The sequence below is a fragment of the Sus scrofa genome, chromosome 1 (assembly GCF_054392235.1).
Source record: "Sus scrofa isolate SSC_HxYL_T2T_F1_AM1 chromosome 1, Sscrofa_HxYL_maternal_Yorkshire_Landrace_v2.0, whole genome shotgun sequence".
NCBI lineage: Eukaryota > Metazoa > Chordata > Mammalia > Artiodactyla > Suidae > Sus > Sus scrofa.
In genome coordinates this window covers 121,563,015-121,590,981 of record NC_139383.1, presented here as the reverse complement: position 1 = coordinate 121,590,981, position 27,967 = coordinate 121,563,015, and the positions used below count along the sequence as shown (strand labels likewise).

The following is a 27,967-nucleotide window of genomic DNA, read 5'->3' as shown; positions in this document are numbered from 1 at the left end:
AAAGGGAACACCCCTACACTGTGGATGGGAATGTGAATAGGTGCAACCATAGTGGAGAACAGTAGAGTGGCTCCTTAAAAAAACTAAATGTAGAACTACCATATGATCCAGCAATCCCACTCATGGGCATATATCCATAGAAAATCATAATTCAAAAAGATAACGCACCCCATTTTTCATAGTGGCACTATTTACAACAACAAGACTTGGAAGCAATCTAAATGTCCACCAACAGAGGAACAGATAAGGAAGATGTGGTAATATATAAAATGGAATATTAGCCATAAAAATGAAATAATGCTATTTGCAGCAACATGAATGGATCTAGAGATTATTATACTAAGTGAAATAAGTTAGAGAAAGACAAATGTCACATGACATCACTTATATGTTGAATCTTAAAAAATGATACAAATGAACTTACTTGCAAAACAGAAATAGACTCACAGACTTCAAAAACAAACTTTTGGTTACCAAAAAGGAAAGGCTGGGGGGAGGGATGGATTGGGGGTTTGGGGTTAGCATGTGATACTATTGTGTTTGGAATGGATGATCAATGGGGACCTGCTATATAGCCCAGCGGACTCTACCCTATATTCTGTTAAAACCTGTAGGTGAAAAGAATCTGAAAAAGAATGCGCGCGCATGTGTGTGTGTGTGTGTGTGTGTGGGAATCACTTTGTTGTATAGCAGAAATTATCACGTTGTAAATTAGCTATACTTCAATAAAATGTTAAAAAAAAGACATATAAGATTCAGCATTGCCAAACACCCACATTCAAACCAGGTCCTTCCATGCTTTTTAAGTGAATGATGTTAGAATCTGAAATATTATAAACCAAGAGATCTTGGACTCATCCTTGACCCTCTTCTCTGCCTCTCCTTCTGTAGCCAATCCATCACTAAGACTGCTCAATTTTATCCAGTTCTCTCTCAAATCTGTCCATTTTTCATTTTTGCCCCTGCTGCTATACTAAATCTAAGGCATCCCCACCTTTTGTCCAGACCTCCTACCCTTCTCCCTGTACCACTCTGATTTCTTATTCATCTTCACAATGAAGTTGGAGTAATTCTTTTCAGAAATGTCCATCGACAGATGATTGTATTTGGAAGATGTGGTATATATACACAATGGAATACTACTCAGCCATAAAAAGAATGACATAATGCCATTTGCAGCAACATGGATGGAACTAGAGAATCTCATACTGAGTGAAATGAGCCAGAAAGACAAAGACACATACCATATGATATCACTTATAACTGGAATCTAATATCCAGCACAAATGAACATCTCCTCAGAAAAGAAAATCATGGACTTGGAGAAAAGACTTGTGGCTGCCTGATGGGAGGGGGAGGGAGTGGGAGGGATCGGGAGCTTGGGCTTATCAGACACAACTTAGAATAGATTTACAAGGAGATCCTGCTGAGTAGCATTGAGAACTATGTCTAAATACTCATGTTGCAATAGAACAAAGGGTGGGGGAAAAATGTAATTGTAATGTATACATGTAAGGATAACTTGATCCTCTTGCTGTACAGTGGGGAAAAAAAAAAAAAAAGAATCTGGTCATGTCCATTCCTTGTTTAAAACATGTCATTGACTCTCTATGGCCTGTGTGATGAGGACCAAAATCCTGAGCATGTCCTACCAGGTGCTATATGGTTTGGGTACTTCCATCCTTTCTAGCCTCTTCTTATACCTTCAGCCAACCTCAGCTCTATTTATTTATTCCACACTATTTATTCTCTCTTGCTCCCAGGTCTCCATTTGTACCTTTTCATCTATCAGATCTTAGATCAAGAGTCACCTTTCAGGCAAGGCTCCCCGGACCCCCTCCTCCATCCCTCTCTAAGACAAGTTCCTCTGGAATTATCCACTTTCAAATAATGGTTACCACCCTTCAAAAAGCTTTTCTCAGTTTGTCATTGTGCATTCCTTGACACAATTATTTGATCAATGTATATCTTCCCCATTATATTCTAGGCTTGGTTTTTACCTACCACTTAGTACTAACAACAAACTCAAGGCCTGGCATATAGTAGGTGCTCAGTAAATATTTGTTAAGAAACTGAATGATCAGAAAGGAAGAGCAAGAGCCACACTTACTTCACCATTTTACCTAGTTCAAGCCATGATGTTGATTTTCAGAGATAACTAATTACTATCTACTTCATACTTCAGGGATCTTAAAGAATAATTTCCAATTTGGTTACTTTTTAATATCATCCAACAAGTCCCATAGATGTTTTAAAGGGTAAACAACAAGGTGATATAATCCTAAAAGTAAACATCTGTTTATAGGAACTCATATTTTTCTTAAGCAAACATCCAGATATATTCCATAAGTTATCAAGTTGGGTTTTTGTCATCAGGAAAAGGAGAAAATTATGTAGGTAGAAGCCCTTGTTGGAGGAGATGAATTTCCTTGCCCAAATCAGGGGAGAGCAGGCTCAATCTATGCCAGTTGCCGAGAAGATTCATGAAAATTTCCCCATTAAAGTGTAACAACTAGAAAGTGGACTGGGAAGAAGGAAACGAAATTTTAGTAGGAAAATAGTCAAGTCAGATGGGGCTAAAAGTATCTGAGATTCATCTATCTCAGTTTTCTGAGATATGTTTGTATTATGATGATCAAAATTAAAATGTTATAATGCTATAAACATACTATACAAACATAGTACATCCTATAGATTTTCCTAGGGTCAATCTGATTTTAAAAACCTTCAAAATTAAAGAACATATTCTTTATGCTAAATCTAATACTTGCACTTAAAAAATGACATGATTCTTCTGAAAACAAATTTGTAGTTAACGAAATGTGACATTTCAGTGGACTGCAGTTTTCATTACAAACTTATACACTGAGTTTTCCAAAAGTGCCTTATGGTTATGTTTATACACAGTCGCTTGCTGGGAGGATGTTATTTAATTTGTTCAAGCTACTTGTTAGCAGCTGGATATTTTAAAGAATTTACCATTTTGGTTGAGTTCAACAACAAATTAGTGGGTTATTTCCTAGACTGATTTTTTTTTTTGCATAATTCAACCTCTTTTAAAGCCCTGAAGTATATAGAAAAATTAATACCTTAATTATTAACATAGAAGCTTATGGTAATTCATCTTTTGCATTTACTTGTTATATTTAGTCATCAACATCCACTTGTAACTAAGAAAACTAAATAAATATTACTTTCTTTTCTTAAATATTACTAAGCAGCTCTAACTTTTGATTCATCTTCAAGACAAGTAGAGGATAAACAGAAAATCTGAGAGATGTATTTTTAAAGACAGAATTTTTTTTCTTCTGTTTAATTTAGGATCCCTGGGATAAACAAGATATTTTACATAGGCTGCTAGAAATAATTGATAGATCAAGCTTCTGTGTGTTATACTTGTTAAAATATTTGCATTCAAAAGCAAAGCCAGAATTGTAGCTCAAGGCACTATGTATATATTTCCTAAGGAACATAGGACCTAAATAGCTTTTGGAATTGGAAATGTTTTGAAATGATACATTTAAAGATACAAACCTGTATTTTTAAAAAAGAGGACATGGTCTCCTTTGTTCAAGTGTTTTTACTGCAGGTGTATATGCCACACACTATGTCAAGTACTGGATATGAAACTAGGGTTTGGTGCCTGTCCTTAAAAACCTGGAATCTAATCAGTGGACACTGACTATAATCAGGTAAGTGCAATAGAGTACAGAGTTCTGCCATGGTGGTCATTCCTGGATATTGGGTCATTATTGGATTTACCTCTTTAAAGTTAGGCATAGTTTATTTTGGCTAGTAAAATATGGATGGAAGTACCACAGGTCATATCTAGGTGGAAAGCCTTTTGTCCTCATGGTGATGGGCAGTGCTCCATATGATGGAGGCTCCAAAGGGCTTAGACCCCAAAGGAGGATAATAGGCAGAGGAGGCCCCAGTTGGCTTCAGTGACACACAGGGTGTGTCAGAAAGAAATATTTATCTCTTATTAAGCCACTAAGATTTGGAGGATATATGTCATTACAGCACAGCCTAACCTATATAGATCGACACGTGTTTTACCCTAGACTTGGAAAATTAGAAAATTTTCCTAGTGTGCACCAGGAAAAGCTGAGGCCTGAAGGATGAGTAAGACTTGTCCAGGTAAAGAATTGAAAGGCACAGTGTTCTAGAGGTAAAAGTACATGTGACAGCTTAGAGCAGGATGAGAATTCAGCACGTTTGGGAAAGAGGGGTTTTGTTTGCTTGCTTGCTTTTTTATTACAACTATAGTGTAGCAGTCCAAAAGAGCCATTGGAAATTACTCTGAGCAAGGCTAATAGTAGTTGATAATCAAGGACAAGACTCCAAAGGGGAGTTCCTGTTGTGGCTTAGTAATAATGAAACCAACTAGCATCCACAAGGATGCAGGTTCGATCTCTGGCCTCACTCAGTGGGTTAAAGGATCTGGTGTTGCCATGAGCTGTGGTGTAGTTTGCAGACGCAGCTAGGACCTCACATTGCTGTGGCTGTGGCGTAGGCTAGCAGCTGCAGTTCTGATTCAACCCCTAGCCTGGGAACTTCTGTATGCCACAGATGTGGCCCTTAAAAAAAAGATTCAGGATTTCTCACTGGTTCATTTGGGCTCTTGGACACAGAAAGGGGGAAATAAAGAACCAAACTGCTGTGGAAAAAAAAATGGTAATTTTCTTTAGTGGAAAATTCACCTGCAAAGTACAAAGTGGCTCTCCTCTTTCAGGAGGGGATATTTTTATTCCTTACTCACTTATATTCTTGCCTCAGTTTGTACTTTCTTCTTTACATGTAGACTCAAAGGAATTTTTCATCTTGTTCAAGTGTTTATGTCTTTTCATGTCTTCTAGGCTGTAAGCTCTTTGAAGGCAGGGCCCCTATCATTTTTATTTTTACACATGAAATTCCTATTAAGGTATTAAAAATTCCTATTAAGACAGCTGCCAATATTTTAGGAATCTAAAAGCAGATCACAGCTTTGGGTATTTTCTAAATGGTTGCTTTAAAATGGAGATAAATCTCTGTACACAGGTGGATTTATATTCATTTAAGAACGATCCAGGAGTGCTCCCACTGTGGTGGTCAGATCACTGCAGAGGTGTAGGTTCAATCCTCAGCCTGGTAGAGTGGGTTAAAGGATCTGGCACTGCTGCAGCATAGGTCACAGCTGTGACCTCGGAATCCTCAGCTCGGATTCAATCCCTGGCCCTGGCCCTGGCCCGGGAAATTCTATATGCCACAAGTATAGCTATAGCCATTAAAACAAAAAAAGAAAAGAAAAAACAAAACAAAACCAAAAAAAACCAGAATGATCCAGAGATATGCTGAGATCTTCTGATGACAGTGAAGACTGTGGGCTCACAGAATTTGCTGCCCAGGACTTGGATTCTAGGGTCACCACTTCCTGCTTGTGAGCCCTTAGGTTTAACTTTCAGTCTTGGTTTCCTAACTAAACTGCATGGAAAGCCTGCCCTACTTGCTTCTCATGAATATTAGGCAACTCAAATGACATCTCTGAGAACTTTAAAGTGTTGTACAAATATGATGTGATATTCATGTTACTGCTGTTAACAGCATGAATCTTGGATCATTAGAGTAAGTGGGGATAATGCAAAGCCTGTGTAGTTGATTAGAAGTGGGTTTGAATTCTTTCTACATCACTTAACAGTTGTAAATCTTGGTCAAGCAATAAAATCCCAGAATATCACCAATTTCCCAGTGATTTAGACTGAAACACATTTTTTTTTTTTGCAATGCCTACAACTTGCAGAAGCTCTCAGGCTAGGGATCAAGCCCAGGCATAGCAGTAACCCAAGCCACACAGTGACCTGAGCCACAGCAATGACAACATCAAGTCTTTAACCACTAGGCCACCAGAGAACTACATAAAATACATTTCTTATACTAGCATTCTCTCTCTCTCTCTCTCTTTTTTTTCCTTTTTAGGGCCAGCACATGGAAGTTCCCAGGCTAGGGGTTAAATTGCTGCTGTAGCCACAGGCTTATGCCACAGCTGCAGCAACACAGGATCCAGGATACATCTGTGACCTATGCCACAGCCTGCAGCAACACCAGATCCTTAAGCCACTGAGAAAGGCTAGGGATCAAACCTGCATCCTCAGGGGAACTGTGTTGGGTTCTTAACCCACTGAGCCACAATGAGAACTCCATTTCTTTCTTTTTAAAAAATCTTTTAAAAAAGGTTTTACTGAAGTATAGTTGATTTACAATGTTGTGACAATTTCTGCTATACAACAAAGTGATTTAGTTGTACATATACACACATCATTCATTTTCAAATTATCTTCCAATATAGATTATCGTAGAATATTGCGTAGGGGAACTCCATGTCTTATACAAGTAGTCTCAGTGAAGAATACTAGAAATATGGTGTACTAGAGGGCCATTGAAATAATGAAGGTAGAATTCAAATCCCACATCCACCACTTACTGGAAATGTGACTTTGGTTAACTACCTCATAGACCCCCAATTTCCAGATCAATATAATAGTTTCCTAAGGTTAAGAGACCATTCAAAGTAGAAAGTGTTGCCTTATGAAGCCTTCAAAATGTTAACATGCCTTTTATCATAGAGCAAACTTTAACCCTAAAAATTATGAATCCAAGTTATTCAGAGAAAAGGCTTAGTAACAAGAGTTCCTGTCATGGCTCAGTGGTTAACGAATCCGGCCAGGAACCATAAGGTTGCGGGTTCGATCCCTGGCCTTCACTCAGTGGGTTAAGGATCCGGCATTGCCTTGAGCTGTGGTGTAGGTTGAAGACATGGCTCGGATCTGGTGTTGCTGTGGCTCTGGTGTAGGCTGGCGGCTACAGCTCTGATTAGACCCCTGGCCTGGGAACCTCCATATGGCCACAGGGGACAGCCCTAAAAAGACAAAAAAATAAAAGAAAAGGCTTAGTAGCATTCAACTACTATTAAAGGTGTACATTCTCTTAACCCACATAGAGAAAGTGACTGAATAAATTTAAACCTTGGGCCAACTTGTGACTTACCGTATCAGACAATATTCCTACCACCCTGGGGGTGTTCAGGGCAGCCCCCGAGACTCCACGTTTCCTCATCTTTCTCTTTTTTTCCCCCAAGGAATGGCAATGACTTGTTTTCCCCAGGGTTGTACAAGATTTAGGAGAAAAATAAGAGCTATGGGCCACATCCCAATAAAGACTACTTCATGGACAAGTCAAATTTTTCTTTTTTTTCAGCCACACCCATGGCAAATGGAGTTCCCAAGCCAGGAATTGCATCTGAGCCAGAGCTGTGACCTATGGTACAAGTGCAGTGCAGCAGTGCTGGATCCTTAACTCACTGCGCCAAATTAGGGATTGAACCTGCGCCATCACAGCGATAATGCCGGATCCTTAACCTGCTGCACCACAGCAGGAACACCTGGCCAAGGCAATTTTTTTTCTGTTTTCTTAAGTACACAGTCTGAGCCCAATAAATTTGTTTCCTGTGGCCATTGTCAAGGACCATCCAGCTGGCCACTGGATTAGCTGTACTCTGGAGCAGGTGGATGAGGGAGGGCTCCAGGGAGAAGCAGGTTCACCAGTGTGCAAGGCCTCCCCTCACACACAACCTCTGAGGTCCGTTCCTGATGAAATAGCATAAGTGAGCTGTTTGCGAGCCGCCTGCTTTCACTGTGAGCCTGGTTTGTGCCTGAGCTGCATTGGCATCCTCTGGGATCTTATTAGAAATTCTCGCTTTCAGGTCCCACCCCAGACCTACTGAACTAGCTCTGCATTTTAACAAGATTCATGTACATGTTAAAGTTAGTGAAGAACTTGGCTACAAAGTCTAAATGATACCTGATACCATGGCCCAAAGAGAGCCATTCATTAGGACTTACTGGGGATAGCCCCTCAAATCGCCTCACCACAATTCGTAAACTAGACAAGATATTCAGTTAAAGCAGTACTGGTTTCTCCGCTGACCACACACGTGTACTATTCTGAGTGCAATAAAGCCATTAGTATTCACTTTCTAAGAAAGGATTTCCAGATTTCAAGACTTACGGAAAATCATACAGCTAAGCAGTTGCTAAAGTGTAAAATAACCTTCCTTTTCTGTAACTATTGGTTTTGGCTGATAGAAGTCATGCCGACAGTCATATTTCAGAGAAATTACCATGCCTTAATGAGAACTTTAGGTTGAAGGAAGACATTTCAGTCAAATGATAGTGAAATTGATATGATCAAAATGAAATATGTGGCATATTTATCTAATCAGCTAGAGCTGCAATCTCGAACCACAGTCATTTACAGCTCAATCAACTCACCTAGTCATTATCAGCTAATGATACAATGAGTGATTACCCCCACATAGAGATAATAAGTGAGTTCATGAAAATCAGCACTTCTATTATAAAGTGTGACAGGTAGGGCTGAAAATAAGGTCTTTGAATGCAGTTAGTGCCTGGCTTACCTGACAAAAAATTTAATAGGAAAAAATGGAAATGCATGGTCAGAAGACGAGGTACTCTTTTGGAAAGCAACTTAGCAATGTATTTCAAGACTTGTAAAAATCATCACACCTTTGCATCAGATACATTTTCTTTTTTCTTTTCTTAGTTTGAAACAATATAAAATTTTCAAAAATTGCAACTGGAATACAAAAAGTTTTCCTACACCATTTGAGAATAATGATAATATGATACCCTTATTATCCTTAAATACCTTAGTGAATTTCTTACATTTTCCTGCAAAACCACAATACAACCATTAAAAATAGGAAATTAACACTGATATATTACTACCTTTTTGTCCTCACACTATATTTATTTTACTAAATGTCTCAATAATGTCTTTCTTGTAAAAGGATCCAGTTCAGAATTACATTTTGCTTTTAGTCGCCATGGCTCTTCAGTAACCTTCAGTATAAAGTAGTTCCTCCTTCCTTTGTTTTCTATGATCCTGCTGCTTTTGAAGATTGCATGGTAGGCATTTTATAGATGGCACCTCAGTTTGGGTGAGTCTGCTGTTCCCTTAAGTTTTGTTGTTGTTGTTTTTAATGGCTGCACCTGCAGCATATGGAAGTTCCCAGGCCAAGGATGGAATCTGAGCCAGAGTTGTGACCTAAGCCACAGCTACAGCAATGCCAGATTCTTAACCCACTGTGCTGGGCTAGGGATCGAACCCTTGTCCCTGCCGTTGCAGAGACACTGTTGATCTCCTCCCACCACAGTAGGAACTCCACCCTGAAGACTGGATTCAGGGTGGAGTTCCCTTCGTGGCTTAGTAGAAACAAATCTGGCTAGTATCCGTTAGAACACAGGTTTGATCCCTGGTCTTGTTAAGCAGATCCAATGATGCTGCCATGAGCTGTGGTGTAGGCCGCAGATTCGGCTCAGATTGCCAGAGGATGTGTGTGGAGGTATTGCCGTGGCTGTGGCGTAAGCCAGTAGTTACAGCTCCAATTCAACCCCGAGCCTGGGAACTTCACATGCCACAAGCGTGGCCCTAAAAAGCAAATAAAAAAAAAAAAAAGATTTGATTCAGGTTATATGACTTTGGTAAGAATATCACAGAAGTGATGATGTATTCTCATTGGATCCTGCCAGGTGGCACCCAAGTTTGATTAATCTCATTAGTGCTTATATTAACATTAATCACTTCGTTGAGGTGGTATCCATCAGCTTTCTCCATTGTAGTCATTCTTTTTTCCCTTTGTAATTAATACCTCTTTGGTAAGAAGTTACTGTGAGATGATAGAACTATTCTGTACCTCATCAAATTTTTGATTCATTCATTTATTTATACCATTATTTAGATTATCAAAAACTCATGTGTTGCTTTTTTATTCAAAGGGTTTTTAATCATTTGCCTTTTTATTTATTTTGCTGCTCAAATTGTCCCAGATTTGGCCAGTGGGAACTCCTTCAAGCTGGCTTTTGTGTGCTTTTGACAAAACTTCATCATCCTTTGAGCACTTTCTCTCTGGCACAGGATGTTTCAGGCTCATCTTGTACTTGTTCTGTACCAGCCCTGGAATCTTTTATTTCTCTAAGGAGCCTTGGTTACTTTTAGTGGAAAATTATATTAAGAAACCCAAATCTGGGAGCTAGATGTGCTCGCTGCACACAGGCACTGGGAGTTGTGATTCTCAGCCCTTTCTACAGACAGAGCTAGGAAATGAATAGATCTCTCAATATAGAGCTACACAGAGATGTATATGGATGTATTTTTATGTATTAAACAGTGAATACAAACTGATACTTTCAATTTGAATCTGACACTACCTGGTTTGTTGTTTTCTTCCTCTCAGTAATTCCCTTCTTTGACAATGAGAAATTGGACTTTTGTTATTGCTAATGTATTTACTTATTTGATTAACCCACTTGTGTGTAACCAATCTCCAGTTGCTTTCCCACAAGGTTACTCCTACTGTCCCTCTCTCAGCCTCTGGGGATTGCACTAACCCACTACTATGCTTTGCTGCATGGAATAGCTTTCATGTCTAGCATAGTTAATGTAGTCAGAGTTCAGTTTCCCTATTTTCCAGGAACTTCAGGCATATTTAATTTATAGGATCTTATGTATGTCTATAAGACAATCAGAACAGTTTCTTTTAATTTAAAAGACTTTATCACCTAATTTAGTAATGCTCCAGAGATAGGAAAATGTTTCACATTTACACTATGAAAGGTAAAGACTATCTCTGAATTATAGACACATAGACATAAACACACAGAGTATATATCTTAGGCCTGCAATTCTATTCATAAGTTAATAGTAGGACAGCAACATGAAAACTCACAGGTCCAGCTGTCATAGAGCTGTTCACTCACCTTGTGAACATGACATTCTCAATTAATTGGAGCTCAAAACAGATGAATATACAAACAAACAAAAGACTAAAAACCTAGATTCTCTATTCTTTCACTCAGTAGAGAAAAGACCTCTATGGTCCATTAATCCATTTCCTTATCTTGCCAAAGAGTCAGACCATAAAACCTAATTCCACTAATTATTGCTGCTGTCATAACTTATCCTTGATGTGTCAACCAGAAACAAAAACAAAAGGCAAAATTAGAGGTGTGGGGGGGAAATGCTACAGAAACACGGAGACAGAAAATTTCAAGTTCTATTGATGCTTGAGATTTACTTCTGGAAACCAAGAAAAGATGTGCCTGGTCTTAAGCCACCTCCTTATCCTCCACATCCTTGCTTCTTCCAGCAGGTGCACCTCTTTGGCAATGCCTCTATCAGGGCATCTTGGTAGATGACCTCCAAAGGTTGTGTTAAAGGACAATTAAAAAGAATTTCTGTCATGACTCCAATACAAATATAATATGAACATTTGTCAAATATTTTAGTTAGCTATGGAATTAATAAGGAGGCCGGCAGTATACTACAACCAGTTTCTATAACAGCTTTTAGAAGGGGAAAGGAGGAGTTACTGTCACAGTGTGGTGGAAACAAATCTGATTAGGAACTATGAGGTTTCAGGTTCGATCCCTGGCCTCGCTCAGTGGGTTAAGGATCCGGCATTACCATGAGCTGTGGTATAGGTCACAGATGCGGCTTGGATCTAGCATTGCTGTGGCTGTGGCATAGGCTGGCAGCTGTAGCTCCGATTAGACCCCTAGCCTGGGAACCTCCATATGCCATGGGTGCAGCCTTAAAAAGGACAAAATACAAAAGACAAAAAAAAAAAAAAAAAAAAAAAAAAAAGAAGAGGGAGAAAGGAAAGAGATGGGAAAGGAAAAGAGAAAGAATAGGGGAAGGAAAGGAAGAAGAATTTACCACATAATTTTAATTTTGAGGCTGATCTAAAGGAAAAATAAAAATTAAGGATGTAGTTTTATGCATAAAAATAAGTTTAACATAGAATTACATTTAATAGATGAAAAGTGGAAGCAGCTTAATTGCCCATCAATAAGGAAATGATTAAATCACGGCAAAACACACAGCTTGTTAGGCAATCACTACAAATGTTGGTTGAGAACTTCCTAGTAAAGAGGACTTTTTTTTTTTTTTGGTCTTTTTAGGGCTGCACCCACAACATGTGGAGGTTCCAAGGCTAGGGGCAAATTGGAGCTGTAGCTGGATCTGAGCCATGTCTGCGACCTACCCCACAGCTCACAGCAACGTCAGATTCCCAACCCACTGAGTGAGGCCAGGGCTCGAACCTGTGTCCTCACAGAGACTAGTCAGGTCTGTTACTGCTAAGCCATAATGGGAACTCCTGAAGAGGATATTTTGAGCACACACATCAAATCTAACTTAGAGCAGCAATCACTGGAGGCAAGGGTATGTTGTAATTTCAGTGGCCATGTATTCCAGTTCACCTGGGACAGTCCCAGTTTACCCCTGTTATCTTATCACTATTCATCTTTTTCACTTTCGAAGTGTCTCAGTTTAGATGATAAATTATATGGCCAGAAAGTGAAGGGATCAAATCTCAATTACAGTCATTTTTCTAGGAAATACCCTAGAAGAGGAGACCACAAATAAAAGGAGTCTTTCTGAAGTGTTTCCATGCAATTTTCACTTAAATAAGTGAGAACAATGGCTGGCACATTACAAACATTGCAAAATATTACGCCATTATGGTGGTTATTATTATGTTATTATTATGAAAACCCGGAAATAACCTATACGTTTGTGGTCAATTAATCTACGACAAAAGAGGTGAGATGACACAATGGAGAAAAGATAGTGTCTTCAAGAAAGGGTGATGGGAATACTGGATAGCTACATATAAAAGAATGAAATTAGAACATTCTCTAACACCATATACAAAAATAAACTCAAAATGGATTAAAAACCTAAATATAAGACCAGATACTATAAAACTCCTAGAGGATAACATAGGCAGAACACTCTTTGACATAAATCCAGCAACAATTTTTTGGATCTGTTTCCTAGAGTAATGGAAACAAAAGCAAAAATGAATGGTGCCTAATTTAACTTAGAAGCTTTTTACTTTTAGGAAACCCTAAACAAAATGAAAAGACAACCCACAGAATGGGAGAAAATCTTTGCAAATGAATTGACTGACAAGGGATTAATCTCTAAAACTTATAAACACCCCCTACAGCTCAATATCAAAAAAACAAACATCCCTTTCCAAAAATGGGCAGAAGATCTAAACAGACATACAGATGGCCAAAAAAACCATGAAAAGATGTTCAACATCACTCATTATTAGAGAGATGCAAATCAAAACCACTATGAGGTACCACCTTACACCAGACAGAATGGCCATCATCAAAAAGTCTACAAACAATAAGTGCTGGAGAGGGTGTGGAGAAAAAGGAACACTAGTACACTGTTGGTGGGAATGTAAATTGGTGCAACCACTGTGGAAAGCTATATGGAGATTCTTCAGAAAACTCAAAATAGAACTATCATTTGACCCAGCAATCCCACTCCTGGGCATCTATCAAGAGAAAACCGTGACTCAAAAAGACACATGTACTCCAGTTCATTGCAGCACTATATACAATAGCCAAGACATGGAAACAACCTAAATGTCCATTGACAGAGGAGTGGATCAAGAAGACGTGGTACATATACACAACGGAATATTACTCAGCCATAAAAAGGAACAAAATACCAGCATTTTTAGCAACATGGATGGACCTAGAAATTATCATGCTAAGTGAAGTCAGTCAGATAATGAGACACCAACATCCAACTTACATGTGGAATCTTAAAAAAAGGACAAAATGAACTTCTCTGCAGAACAGATACTGACTCACAGACTTTGAAAAACTTATGGTTTCCAAATGAGACAGGTTGGGGGTAGGGGGATGTGCTGAGGGTTTGGGATGGAAATGCTGTAAAATTTGGTTGTGATGATTGTTGTACACCTATAAATGTAATAAAATTCATTAAGTAATTAAAAAAAAACCCGCAAACAACGAACATGAAGATAGGCATGAAAAAAAAAAGCTTTTATATTTTTAAAAGGAAACAATAAACAAAAAGACTACTTACAGAATAGGAAAAAATATTTGCAAAGCTGCAAATAACAATGGATGAATTTCCAAAATATATGAACAATTCAAATATTCAATATAAAAAAAAAAACTACCCAATCAAAAAATGGGCAGAAGACAGACATTTTACCAGAGAAGACATACAGATGGCCCATAGGCACATGAAAGGATGCTCACATCACTAATTATTAGAGAAATTCAAATCAAAACTACAATGAACCATAAACAAAATGAAAAGACAACCCACAGAATGGGAGAAAATATTTGCAAATGAAGCAACCAACAAAAAATTAATTTCCAAAATACACAAAAAACTCATGCAGCTCAATATCAAAAATCAAGCAACCTATTCAAAAAATGGGTAGGAGATCTAAACAGACATTTCTCCAAAGAAGACAGATGGCCAAAAACATATAAAAAGATACTCAACATTGCTCATTAGAGAAATGAAAAACTAAAGTGAGGTATCACCTCACACCAGTCAGAAGGGCCATCACCAAAAAGTCTACAAATAATAGAAGTTCCTGTTGTGGATCAGTAAGTTAAGAATCTAACATAATATCCATGAGGATGAGGGTCTTATCCCTGCTCTCACTCAGTGGGTTAAGGATCTGGCATTTGCACAAACTGCAGTGCAAATCACAGATTCAGTGTTGCTGTGACTGAGGTTTAGACCTGCAACTGTAGCTCGGATTTGACTCTTAGCCTGGTAACTTCTATATGTCACAGGTGCAGCTATAGAAAGAAAAAAAAAGTCTACAAATAATAAATGCTGGAGAGGGTATAGAGAAATGGGAACCGTTCTACACTGTCTGTGGGAATGTAAATTGGTACAACCACTAAGGAAAACAGTATGAAGTTTCCTCAAAATTAAAAATATAACTGCCATATGATCCAGCAATCCCATTCATGGGTATACATGCAAAGAAAACCATAATTCCAAAAGATACATGCACCTCAGTGTTCAATGCAGCTCTATTTATAATAGCCAAGACATGAACGCAACCTAAATGTCCATCAATAGATGAATGGATAAAGATGTAGTACATATTTATATAATGGAATATTAATCAGCCATAAAAAAGAATTAAATAATGACATTTTCAGCAACATAGATGGATCTAGAGATTATCATACTAAGTGAAGTAAGTCAAAGACAAAGTAACATGATATTGCCTAGAGGTAGAGTCTAAAAATTGATACAAATGAACTTATTTTAAAAAACAAAAACAGACTTACAGATAGAGAATACAAATTTATGGCTATCAAATGGAAAAGGGCAGGACAGATAAATTAGGAGTCTGGGATTAACAGATATATACTACTATAAATAATATAGATAACCAAGAAAGACCTACTGTATGGCACAGGGAACTATATTCAATATTCTGTAATAACCTATAATGGAAAATAATTTGAAGAAGTATATATATGTATATGACTGAAACACTTTGCTGTACACCTGAAACTAACACAGAATTGTGAATCAACTATACTTCAATAAAAATGTAAAAAATAAATAAAAATGTAAAAAACATTCTTAGTTCACAGGTGGTATACAAGCAGACAATGGGCCATATTTGGTCTGTGGGTCCAAACCACTTCTACATGGTTTTTTTTTTTTTTTTAAGTCCACACCTTATGGAAGTTCCCAGCCTAGGGGTCAAATTGGAGCTACAGCTGCTGGCCTATGCCACAGCCACAGCAATGCTGGATCCGAGTCACATATGTGACCTACACCACAGCTCACGACCATGCTGGATCCTTAACCTACTGAGCAAGGCCAGGGACTGACCCCACATCCTCGTGGATCCTAGTTGGGTTTGTTAACCACTGAGCATGAAGGGAACTACCTGGATTTTTTAAAAAATCAGAATCTCTAAAGAGGAATCCATGTAAGTGGTTTGAGATTATTGTAAAGCTCTGTATGGTTTTCTTCTCATAACAAGATAATAAATCTTAAAACTGCCTTAATGATTATTTAAATTATTCACATTCAGTATTTAAATATAATTGACTTCATCCAGGCCTTATTCAATAAGTAAGTCTTTGCTTTAAAAAAAGTCCTATAAGAATTTTGATGCAAAATACAACGTCAACTTTCTTTATTGCAACAATAAATTTGAGAAGATGTGGAGCAATAGCTACCAAAAGGTGGAAAGGAAAGAATTACGAACTGTGAATCTTATATTCAACATAAAAGCCTTGCGGGGGGGGAATCAGAAATGCAAGTATTTTGCACCTACCAATATCTCACTTTTAAATGTAAAAAAGGATTTTGATGAAAAAGGTGAATCAAAGAACTCAAGAATGGATAAAATGCAGTATAAAAGAAATGGACAGAATGAACAGAGATAATGCGAATGTTGACAAAGAATTCTTCAAAGGCATTTCAATGTAAAAGTAGTAATAATAAGAACTGAGGTCTAAAATCTCTGGTCATACCAAGAAAAGGTGCAGGATGGAAGGAAAGAAAGGATGTGACCTGATAGTAAATTTCACATTTCCTAGAAAGAAGTTAATATATATTTTAATGATTGACATTGATAAAGAAATAAGCTAAAATAGGTTTTAGAAAATTTACTGATATAGTTATAAAAACATTCAGAAAAAAACACCATTATAAAAGGAAGTATCAAGAAAAAAATTTAAATAAAAGAATAAGATAATAAGAGAAGAAAACCTAACTGTATTAGTTGAGGACCTAATAGTTATAAAAGTTAAAATTACAATTATAAAAAGTTTATAACAGTTGTAATGATTTTTCTTTGAAAATTAAGTCTTTTAGAATGAGTTAAGACTTATAAAGAGAAGTACCATGTTGCTAAATGTGAAGATTTCACTTTGTACAAAGGTAAGTTATTTCCAAATAAATCAATGAAAGTGCAATTACAGCAAAAATCTTAAGGTAATTTTGGGAGGACATCTCAAAGACCTCATTCTAAAGTTTATTGAAACTTTATTATAAAATTTATTCTAAAGTTTTAATAAACATTAGTACCAGTATTAATATTTTGGTGTCCAATTTTAGCAGATCATTTATTATCATTTCATGGGACATTAATTCTCTGTGGAACATAGTTTAAATGCTGCTTGAATATATAGGAAGATCTTACACATTAACAAGAGAATAATGGATGCTTTCAATAGAAAAATGATCAAAGGACGCAAACAGGTAATTAATGAAAAAATAAAACTGGCCAATAAACATATGAAAAATATTCAACCTTAATAAAGATGGACATTAAATTGAAATATGACTTTCTACTTATTGAATGTACAATGACTGTGTTACTTTTCCCACCAGCCAAAGGTACTGCTCTCACACCTGTTGATGAAAATATACATCACAAACTTTTAGGGCACAATTTAACAGGACATGTTAAAACATTAAACACATGTGAACATTTTGGCACAAGAAGTCTGCATCTGGGATGTACTTAAATATTTATCTATAAGAACATTTAGTTTTGTCTTATCTATAATAAAGAAACAAAAAAATAAAAAATAGGGTTATTGATTAAATTATATGTCTAACAATAGAATACAATGCAGTCTTAAAAATATTACAAAGGAGCACATGGTGTGAAAAAATATTCTACATATTGTAATGAAAAAGTAAGAATAAAATTGGATTCTGTTTATTAAAAAATTTAATTATGACTCTTTTAAGTGACTGAATAAAATTTTTTGTGTGCTGTGATTATTTCTATTTTTCAAATAGTGTTTGTTTGTTTTGGTAATTTTTAGGGCTGCACCGGTGGCATATGGAGGTTCCCAGGCTAGGGGTCAGATCAGAGGTACAGCTGCTGGCTTACACCACAGCAACAGCAATATGGGGTCCGAGCCACGTCAGCTCACAGCAACACCAGATCCTTACCCACTGAGTGAGGGCAGGGATCAAACTTTCATCCTCATGGATGCTAGTCAGATTCATTAACACTGAGCTTCAATGGGAAACCCTCAAACAGTATTTTTAAAACCATGAATAATCGGTGTTGAGATTCTGTAAAATAATTTGGTGTTATGCTATAAGAGCATTAAAATATTCTGACTATTTAATCTGGCAGCAACCTGGTCTAAAACAAGTAAGAGATGTAGACAAATAAAAGCCAAAAGATTACTTAAAATATTACTTACAATAGTGAAAAATCAGAAGCAACTCAAATATTCAATAATATGAGTTTGTTTAAATAAATCATAGAACTATCAGGTTATCAAATATTGGGCAGTTGTTGAAATATGTGAAGTAGTCAAATAGTTTTTAGCTACATTGGGAAAATACTTATACCTTGCTAAGGAGACAAAAGCTGGCTTTTAAGTTTTGTGTAGTCCATTCTGGAAATGTATACTCTATACATGATATATAGAAATGCACTGAAAACTACTGATAGAGAATGCACTAAAATTTAATAATGATGATACTTGGGTGATTTTAAGTTTTCTTCACTATAATTCCTTGAATTGTCTCAAACTTTTAAATAATAACAATATATAAAAAAATAAGTGATTATGAAAGATTATGCATGATGAATGGAAAGGGTAGATGATATGAGAGGTACACTTAATTTATGAACTGAATGTTTGTGAAGCTCTGACTGCCATTGCAGCTGTATTTGGAGATGGGGATTCTAAGGAAGTAATTAAATTTAAATGAGGTCATAGGGGTGGGGCCCCGAGTCTACAGGATTAGTGTCCTTATAAGAAAATACTGCAGAGAGCTGTTCTCTTTCCCTGAGCAGACACTTAGGAAAAGGCATGTAACACATTCAGAGATTAATCAGGTCTGTGAAGGCTCTTCCAGAAACAATTTCTGGGCTGGTGGGTGGAGAGGGAACAGTGTCTCCAAGTAACAACACAAAACACCTTGGGCATTCTCTTCTACCTCTAAGATTCTCTTAGAAGCTCTCTTCAAAAAACAGATAGGCATTTTACTGATCATATATCAGATTTCAGTTTTCTTTATCCTGTCCCATTCTAAGTTAAAGAAAGAAGAGAGGGTTTCATTTTCCATTTCTGTAACGGGAGGGCATAAAGGAGCAATGGATGTCCCACATCATCTTACTATCTGGCAGAACATGAAAGTCATTGCCTATTCAGAGGCTCCAATGAGCAAGCAAGTAAGAGTGTGTGTCAAGAGGAAAGATGGAAGATGCCAGCACACTAGAGAGCGGGCTGCATACTGTGGTATCAACATGAATCTGTTGTTTCTAAAAATCTCAAGACTTTTTCACTGAATGGATAAAATCCAAATAACAATATAATTTGAGCTTTTGCAAATTAGCCAAAAAACATCTAGTTTCTCAGCAATTACTTGATTTTTAAAAAATCTACCTTTAAATGTTACTGACCTAGAAACAAAAATCTGATCAAAGGCTGTGGAAATTCTAACCCCTGCAGCAACTATTAAATTGGACACTCTGTGTCCTATGCTGACAAATCGTTATACTCTGGAGCCTGACGACTCACGAGTGACTCAATTAAATGCATGGATGTGGCAGCAATGTTTTAAAGTTGTCTACACTTGACTTCATTCCTTTAAAACAACAACCAGTCCACCCAGTCCCCTAAGATCTTCCCAAATCTAATAAATAGAAATGTCTTTTCTTCTATATACTCCACAGCAGAGGAGAGGGTGACTGTACCTTCTGGGTAGTTATGTAAAATGAACACAAGCACCTTTGTGCAATAAATCTCTTTCTTATAACCAGCTTCCTTTCATATTAGGCTTCTCCTTATATTGTGAAGATCCTTGCACTTACAATGGGATCTTCCTTTTCCCCTGTCCCACCCATTCCTCCACCTCAGCCCATAACCAGCCCTGATTCTCTAGAAACTTATCCACTGAGTTTTAAGGAAGGCTTAATGATGAGTGACTTGATACTGGATGCCAAAGCCTTCCAAATGAGAAACGGGGGAACCCTTGGCGTCTCTTTGGCCATGGAACTGACCACATGTGGGAACAATGGAAATGTAATGCTCTTGGAATATAATCTGATATTTAGAAAAATGTGTTCCTGTTTTGAGAATTGACCTGTTCACTACTATATCTAAATGTTACCATTCAGAAAAGATTGTGAATTTCTCAACACTGAAGACCATTACGTACATTTCTGTTGTACATACCAGGGCTCTGAATATGGTTTGGGACACGACATAAATGTTCATGAAAATGAGATTGAAAAGACTCTTCTGTCTGGTCTAGTAGGATATATGCTATTTCTTTTCTTGGTCAATGAATTCAGTGAACAAACTGGGAACTGGTTGTTTGGGGATAATGCAGACCCTTTCCTTGTGTGTCTACTGTATGCTTCTTTCTAGAACAGTGTTCTTCTGTATGTGCACGTGTGTGCAAGGGCTTGCATGTGAACAATTCTCAGAGACCCACAGAACCAGCCTGATACTAGTTTCTCTGACAGCTTATATCTGAAACAGTCGGCTGCAGCGTAGCTGAATAACAGAGTTCTGACTGTTCATTGCTTTAGTAACCACTGAGAGAGGCTGTCTGGCTTGAACAAAAGTTAAACCATTTGCCTAATATTTATGGAATTCCTTCCTTGTGCATAGTGAGACCTTAAAGAATTGTTAGTGCTTTGAACAGCTTCCCCACCATCCAACAGACTCTATAAAAAGGCTTCAACACCCGCCTTCCAGAGCCATGTGACTGTCCAGAGGGGAGTTCAACTGCTCTGATGTCTGTGCTGGTTCTGGGTCCTTCTCTTGCTGCCTTTCCATCCTTTAGACCCATACTTCATTTGCACTGTTAATTTGGCACATGACCAACATTCAGGTTTCGATGTTTTCTCTTAGAAGGACTTACAGCTCAGGGTCTCAGAACCACTGAATAGAACAGAGGCCCAAGTGTCCCACCTGCTCAGTGGGGAAGATCAGACATCTGGATATATTTTAGACTCAACTGTCACACATCCACAAATGTGAAGATGGGCTTCCTATGGCCATGGGAATTAATCATGCAAGTGGAAGATCTATTATATACTAAAAGCACAATTCACGCAATTTTTGAAGGCTTAGAGAGGAATCACAGCATCCATGACACTGAACAAAGAGGCAAGAATCTCACAGTGGACCCACACTGAACAAGGACTTGGGCTGCAGGTGAGAAGGGGAATGAAAGTGTTGCCCCCTAGTTGCCCCATTGGATCAGTTAACCCTTCAGTGATGTCTCCCACTTAGGGTATATACCCTAAGAAAGGTAGAAACAAAAGAAAGTAGAAGCAAAGCCATTTCTTCAGCATTTCCGGCAATCAAGAAAGTCAAGCCTTGACTCTTGAGCAGGGCTGTCCTGAGCACTTGCAAACACCCCCTGTACCTGGTTTTAGAGGTTCTCCTGATGGCGGTGTTGCTGCTTCTCTCCTGCTGCTTCCCTTTGCCTTGCCTGCTGAGGGGTTCCACAAGTAAAAGGCCCACATGACCCCTATATCTTACGGCAACTTTCTGACAAATCACTGGGGAGAGAATTTACGATCAGCAGCTTGTGAGGATTCAAGGAAACAGGTATGAGAAACACTTAGCACATAACTGGCATGTCGTGAGTACTCAATAAATACTGTTTGTTTATTTGCTTGTGTGTATGTGTTCCCACTATAGCTCCAGAGAGGATTTAAAGCAGCTTCTGAAAACAATCACAAAGAGTCTAATTATGATGTAATCAATGACTTTGGGCCTTAGAGCAAAAATAAGGAATACATTCCCTCTAAATTTTTCCCACATCTTAGTATTCAGCACCTCTAGGTACTGCTCATAAATATGCCTTGCAAGGCATTTTCTATTTAAATCAATACATCTATCTCTAAAAGCCTAGCCCTCAAAAAAGCAATCTGCCCACTGTCTAAGCTCTCCATTGACTGTACCACCATTCCTGGAGTTTAGATACTTTGAGACAATTACCAACACTGTGGAATAAGCAGAATCACTAACAGTTAAAAGATTTTCAAAAGGATACCTGTGTCCAGTGAGACAGCATGTGCCTTGACAGACAGAATACACATATTGAGACCATGCAAGTAGCATGGTGGAAAACCTCACCATTCGTAGGAAGCAAATCTTTCATGCAACCAAGCCAGGATACTTCACAGTGGTCCCCTGAGATGGAAGATAGATCATCAGCCTACCCTTAACAGAGCCAGTCTGTTCTCCATTTGTAGCCATAGATAAAGGGTCCTAAACCATGAATGTGGGCGGTGGGATTCAGGAGTCTTAGTTCCCTCAAACATCCTCAAAGATAGGATATCAGACATGGAGTGCGGTGGCCAGGCCCTCTGCTATTTCTCCACTGAACTACTGAGACCAGGCTCCAACTTTTTAAGACTTCACTTCAACACCGGATCCTTAACCCATAGAGCGAGGCCAGGGGTTGAACCTGTGTCCTCATAGATGCTAGTTAGATACATTTCCGCTGAGCCATGACCAGAACTCTGGGTTTACATTTTTTTAAAAAAGGTCTGTAAGTATTCCATAGCGTAGCTAAACTATGATTTCTTTAAACATTTTCCAATTTATGAAAAATTAGATTGCTTCCAATATTTTGTGATAAAAATGTTTTAAGGAACAGCCTTGAGTCCATATCATTGTGCCTAGGTATACATGGAATGACTTGGTCAAAGAGGATGCATACTGTATTAATATCTTACAGATACTGCCCTATCTTCCAAAATATATACTAACAAGTTGTCTATGAAATTCTTGGTTCCCCAAAGCTTTTCCAAGAGGAAATATCATCAATCCTTAAACAGGTTGTCATGTTCTAATGCCATTTTTCAGTCCCAGGTTCTTGGACATGTGCCCAACAACTCTGCTTCCAGGAGTAATGACATGATAAGAAAGGGACCACTTTGGTGGTTCCTGATTTTCAGTATAGGAAAATCCTGAGGCTAGTTGTGATGGACTGATGGCAAGGAGACTACAGTGCAGCTGTGCTCGCTTAGGAAGCCAGTTTTTTTTCTTTATTCTTATGTTATATGAGGTGGTTATGTGAGTTCTGGGATATTGGTGAAGGTTAGAAATGGCTAAAGCCTCCCCTGGTTCCTTTCCACATCCCAGTTCATGCAGGCATGGAAATTTTGGGAAGGAGGCTATCACTAGTTACCATTTCTTAGGCAAACAGGATTTAAGAATGAGTAATAAAGAAAAAAAACCCAAATATCTCATTTTTTCATTTTACTTCCTGGCCTGGCTGATGCTGAAGTTGTTTCATCAATTAACAAAGTTTCCACTGAGGATCCAATTTTGCATTTATAGAAAAAACTGTGGAACATGTTATACTGGTATAGGCTGATGCACATTACAGTTCCTGAAAGGGGCCTTGGAATTTGTTGTTGCATCAGCTATATTTAGTTCTGGGCAGAGATAACCACTGGCGTAGCCTCCTTTACTATCAGTTTGAAAAATTATCACTGGACCAAGTGATTTGAGAGAATTAGAATGAGGAGAGTTGGGGGTTTTCCATACTGTGAAATCAAAACAGCTCCCAAGTACTTCTTCTTTTAATCCTGAACACAAACGTCATCCTAATTATTCTACGCGCGATGGCTGAACAGTGTGAGATCCACTGTGAAATGAGTATTCCTAATGTTAAAAACACCCAGCATATTCATCTTTTAAAGATGTAGTATCTTAATGTGATCCATGACTCAGTCACCTTTTGTACTGCTTTCTGTTTGATTATAATTTTATCTATTAATCATGTTAATCCAATAGACTCTGCCTTAATCAAATGTGAGTCAATTACCCAGTTCTTCAAATTATATTTTTTAATGAAAGACATTTTTTAAAATTGAATGCCAATTAGGGCCAAGCCAAACTTGTTCATAAAGTTTGGGTTATCACAGAACAGCATGAGCCCTTGACTAAACCTGTATTTTCAGCTCCTTCTGATGAGGGCGTGCTGTGTACTTTTAGACACAGACATTAACCTCTCTGTAATTCCCGGTTTTCCACCTGTGAAATGAGGATAATGATACTTCTGGCTTGGGAAATGATTTTATGACTCTTAGTTGAAAAATGCAGCTAGAATACCATTTTTTTAAAAAAAAAAAAGCTTTATGTAACTTCACTCTTAATTTCTTATCATAAGTGGTTTTGCTTTTCCTTAGCACCAAACTGCTTTTCAACATCATTCGAGGACTATATATAAATCCACTGAGAGGAAAGTGAGACCAAGAAGGGTTCCTCCAGAACAGGGATTCTTTACCGTGAACACTGACAGACAGAGTGACTAGGATGTTTTATCTACAGACCTCCATAAATTGAGTTTAAGTGGCATCCTGGAGCACTAGGCTGGGAAGGGTTGCAAGGCTTCCTCTTAGATCAGCAGAATAGAGCCCCTTGCTCCACTCAGGAATAGGAATAAGGGGTTGTGAGTGCAGACAGAACAGGCTGATAGTGCACAGGGCCCCATGGATGGGTCTCTTGGGCGGGGAGGTCCTTGTGCTCCATTGACACTGAGTACAAAGTAGCAGGTGCACGTTTCCCTAGAACAGGAGTGCACAGTTACTATTCATTTTCAGTAAGATTCTACAAACCACTGTTTTAGGATCAAAAGGACTATAAGGTCAGGAGCCCAAACCTTGGGCTGGAACTAAGGCCAGAGGATCATCTCCGCCTGCTCAATGAGAAAGGAACGAGATTTCATCAGTAGACAAGTGTTTCTGCAAAGCTGGCTGCCATTACACCGTCTGAAATTGGGGATCTGTGTTTCTTGGGCGGAGGGCTCTTCCACAGTTGTTGAAGTTTAGGGAGGTAATGAGAGTTATTTCATTTCCTTTCTCTTCTGCTCCAAGTGCCTTGCTCCTCTGGTATTTAACGGTGTTGTTTAGTTGAAATCACGTTAGTGTATTACAGGCTAAGCCAGCTGAGTGCATTCTGCAGAGAAAGGACAAAGTGGGCTGGCGGTGGTCAAAAGCTCTTCCAATGACAGGTGGCAGGATGGTGCACCAGTGCTTCTTGATGGACAGCTAGGGACCTGCTGTCAGTTTCTGGATTCTCTATCACCACGGTTCCAAGGAAAATCATCTGTATTAATTATCACCAAGGAGGAGCTATCTGTTTCATAAAGAGGCCTGGGCAGCTGGCTCTGTAAACTGAGATGTTCTGACCCTTGAGATAATAAGCTGTGATGGCCATTCCACAGGAATTGAAGCCTTACATATTCAAGGGGCTCAAGGCCACGTGGGATCAACACTCTACGGGAGTAACTGTTTCAGAGTTGAAATGCCACAGTTCAGTATTAGTGGGCAAAACTCTCCATTTGCCTATGAAAACTGCATTCCAACCTGTGGGGTCATTTGATAATCTTATTCAATCAGGGCCAGGTGTTGATGGCTGCTTCAGGAGTATGGGGTCCCTCACACCTAGGAGACAGCATGAAACTCAATAGTGGGCAAATATCTAGTGTTCTCTAATTCTCTGGGAGCCTCCTTGTTGACTGAATGCCCAGATTCTGGGTCCCAATTCTCTTCTTACTCTAGCCCCTGCCAAGGATGCCAAAGAACCTCCTGTGACATACCTTACCTTGCTTGAGTTAGATAAACAAAACTTTCTCCTCCAAAACTTAAAATTCTCCTAAGAGGTCTTTAGTAGTGGAATGACTAGGTCAAATGAATGGACTGTTATGAGGCTGCCAAACTGGTTCCAAACTATTGTGCCAGTTTAGGAGTTTATTTCAAGTTGTATTTCCTCCTTTGATGATTATCTTTTAGGTACTTTACTCATTTACCAATATCGTTTTAGGCCTTTTGCATCTATTTGTGTGAATTCTATGTACTAAGGATGATATCGCTCTAAAATATTTGCTGCAGATATTTTCCTAAGGCACTAGGAATTTTCTTTCTCCTCTTAAGAAATCAAATCTGTCCTTCCTTTTGTGGCTTCTTTGGTAGTTTTCATTCACTGTATTTCTATTAAGTGTGTATGATGGGCCAGGCACCGTGGTGGGTTTAAACATAAATAACATCCAAACCCTGGCCTCTGAGAGCTTGCAATCTAAATGAGGATGTGGTGGCACAGAAATTTTCAATATTTTGGGTTGGGTGGGCTTCTGCTTCTGAAGTTATGGCTGACTAGGTGCTCAAAGGCAAAACAGTGTAGATTTAATTCTGGAATTAAACCCTAGAAAGGACACACTCATAGAACTATTACTAATTTTATAAGAAGAGGAAGTCTCTGAAGATCCCTGCCAATGAGAAAACAGAAAAGGCAGCAAAAATGTGAGGTGGGGCTGGATAAAGCCAGAGTGGCTAGCAGCAAGGGGGAGGGTGGTCACTTCACAGCAACTGTGCTTTTGTATATGACTGTCCAGGCTTGGGCCAGCAAGGATGGGAAAGCTGACCTGGCACCACCCTTAGACCTGGGCAAGAGGGGACCTCACCTTGGGCCCTTGCTTTAGAGAAGCCTCTGGGTATTTGATATACACGTACATGCCTACATTAAAGATAAGTGCTCAGCACCAGCATAACATGACGTATCCTACACAGCCATTCTCATGGCTGACTCCATTAGGCCCCAGGGAAATAAACACCTGCTCTGGGTAGCATCTAAACAATGAGTGATAAAGTCCAGATGTGGTGAGGTTCAGGCTGTTGATGGTGGAAACTGCTTTAGAGGGTAGGGAGGATTTGAGGATTGGAAACCGCTAGATAAAAGACAGTCTATGTGTTAAATCCCTTCCTTTGGAGTGAAGGCAATAGGTTGTCATACAATCAAGCATCAGTCAGCCATCTTTTTGCTGTTGTTTTTTGCTTTTTAGGGCTGCACATGCAGCACAGGGAAGTTCCCAGGCTAGGGGTCAAATCAGAGCTACAGCTGCCAGCCTATGCCACAGCCACAGCAATGCAAGATCTGAGCAGCATCTGTGACCTACACGACAGCTCAGGGCAATGCCGGATCCTTAACCCACTGAGCAAGGCCAGGGATTGAACCCATATCCTCATGGATCCTAGTCAGGTTCGTTAACTGCTGAGCCACAATAGGAACTCCTAATCAGCCATCTTAAGAATCCATTTTTTTGCTTTTGTGACGAATTTATCTCTGTGGGAACTCACGAATTAGCACAATATTTGCAACCAATGCACATAGCTACAGAGGAAATTTTTCAGTTAAAACAATTCATACTGCTTTTACATTCCCAGATCTGTATAGTTAATACATCATATGTGAGAGTAGAGAGACACTGAGCACTAGAATTGCAAATGATTTTATATTATACAAATATATAACAATAACTTAAACATCTTAAATTACATTAGAAAGTTTTAGTTTCTTAAAATAAGAAACTGAGTTAAGCATACATTTTGATGGGAAAATATCTACCTGTGTATTTTGAATGCAATTGCAATTTATTTTTTAATCTTTTAGATCATCAGTGTGGATGGAAAGCAAATTATGTGAACATCTTGAATGTAACATAAGTGACTTTTCTGAAATGAAGGCAAAAAAAATATTTCATGATGTAAGTATATAATAACTTATGATTATATAGTCCCTATTTTATTTCTCAGCCAAACCTCACTAACCTATCAAAAAAATACTCAGACACGTACAATAATTAACTTCAGTTGTTTTGACTATCTTGCCAACATTCACTAATATAAAAGCCATGGTTTTATACATATTTCTCTACTTTGTTGTATGAAGATATATTTTGCAAAGTAGGGTACATATTGTATGTACCGGCTTGTAAGATTGATGTAGAATTTTAAAGCATTTAGACATAGATATATAGACATCTCATTTTATTCCTACTCCAGCTACCATGCATGTTAGGAGAGAATCAACTTTTCAAGGGGGCTGTGTTCAGGTGTGGTGGCCTCTCTTGGATCAAAGATGAAATTATATTAGGTATTTTTAAAAATGTCTATTACATGAATTGTGAAAATTGTACATGTCAGTTTTCATCAGGATACAGTAAAAACTGGTATTTTTTACATTTAAGTGCTTAAACTACAAAAGGATAAAAGTTAAAAATTAATGAAGGTGTC

The 27,967-nt window shown here is 38.3% G+C and overlaps 1 long non-coding RNA gene across 1 annotated transcript in view; it reads right to left on the bottom strand.

The window, feature by feature from the left end:
• LOC110260996 (uncharacterized) overlaps positions 1-27,967 on the bottom strand; it is a 625,553-nt gene that overhangs the window by 5,453 nt on the left and 592,133 nt on the right. The gene's annotated exons all lie outside the window — the stretch shown is intronic.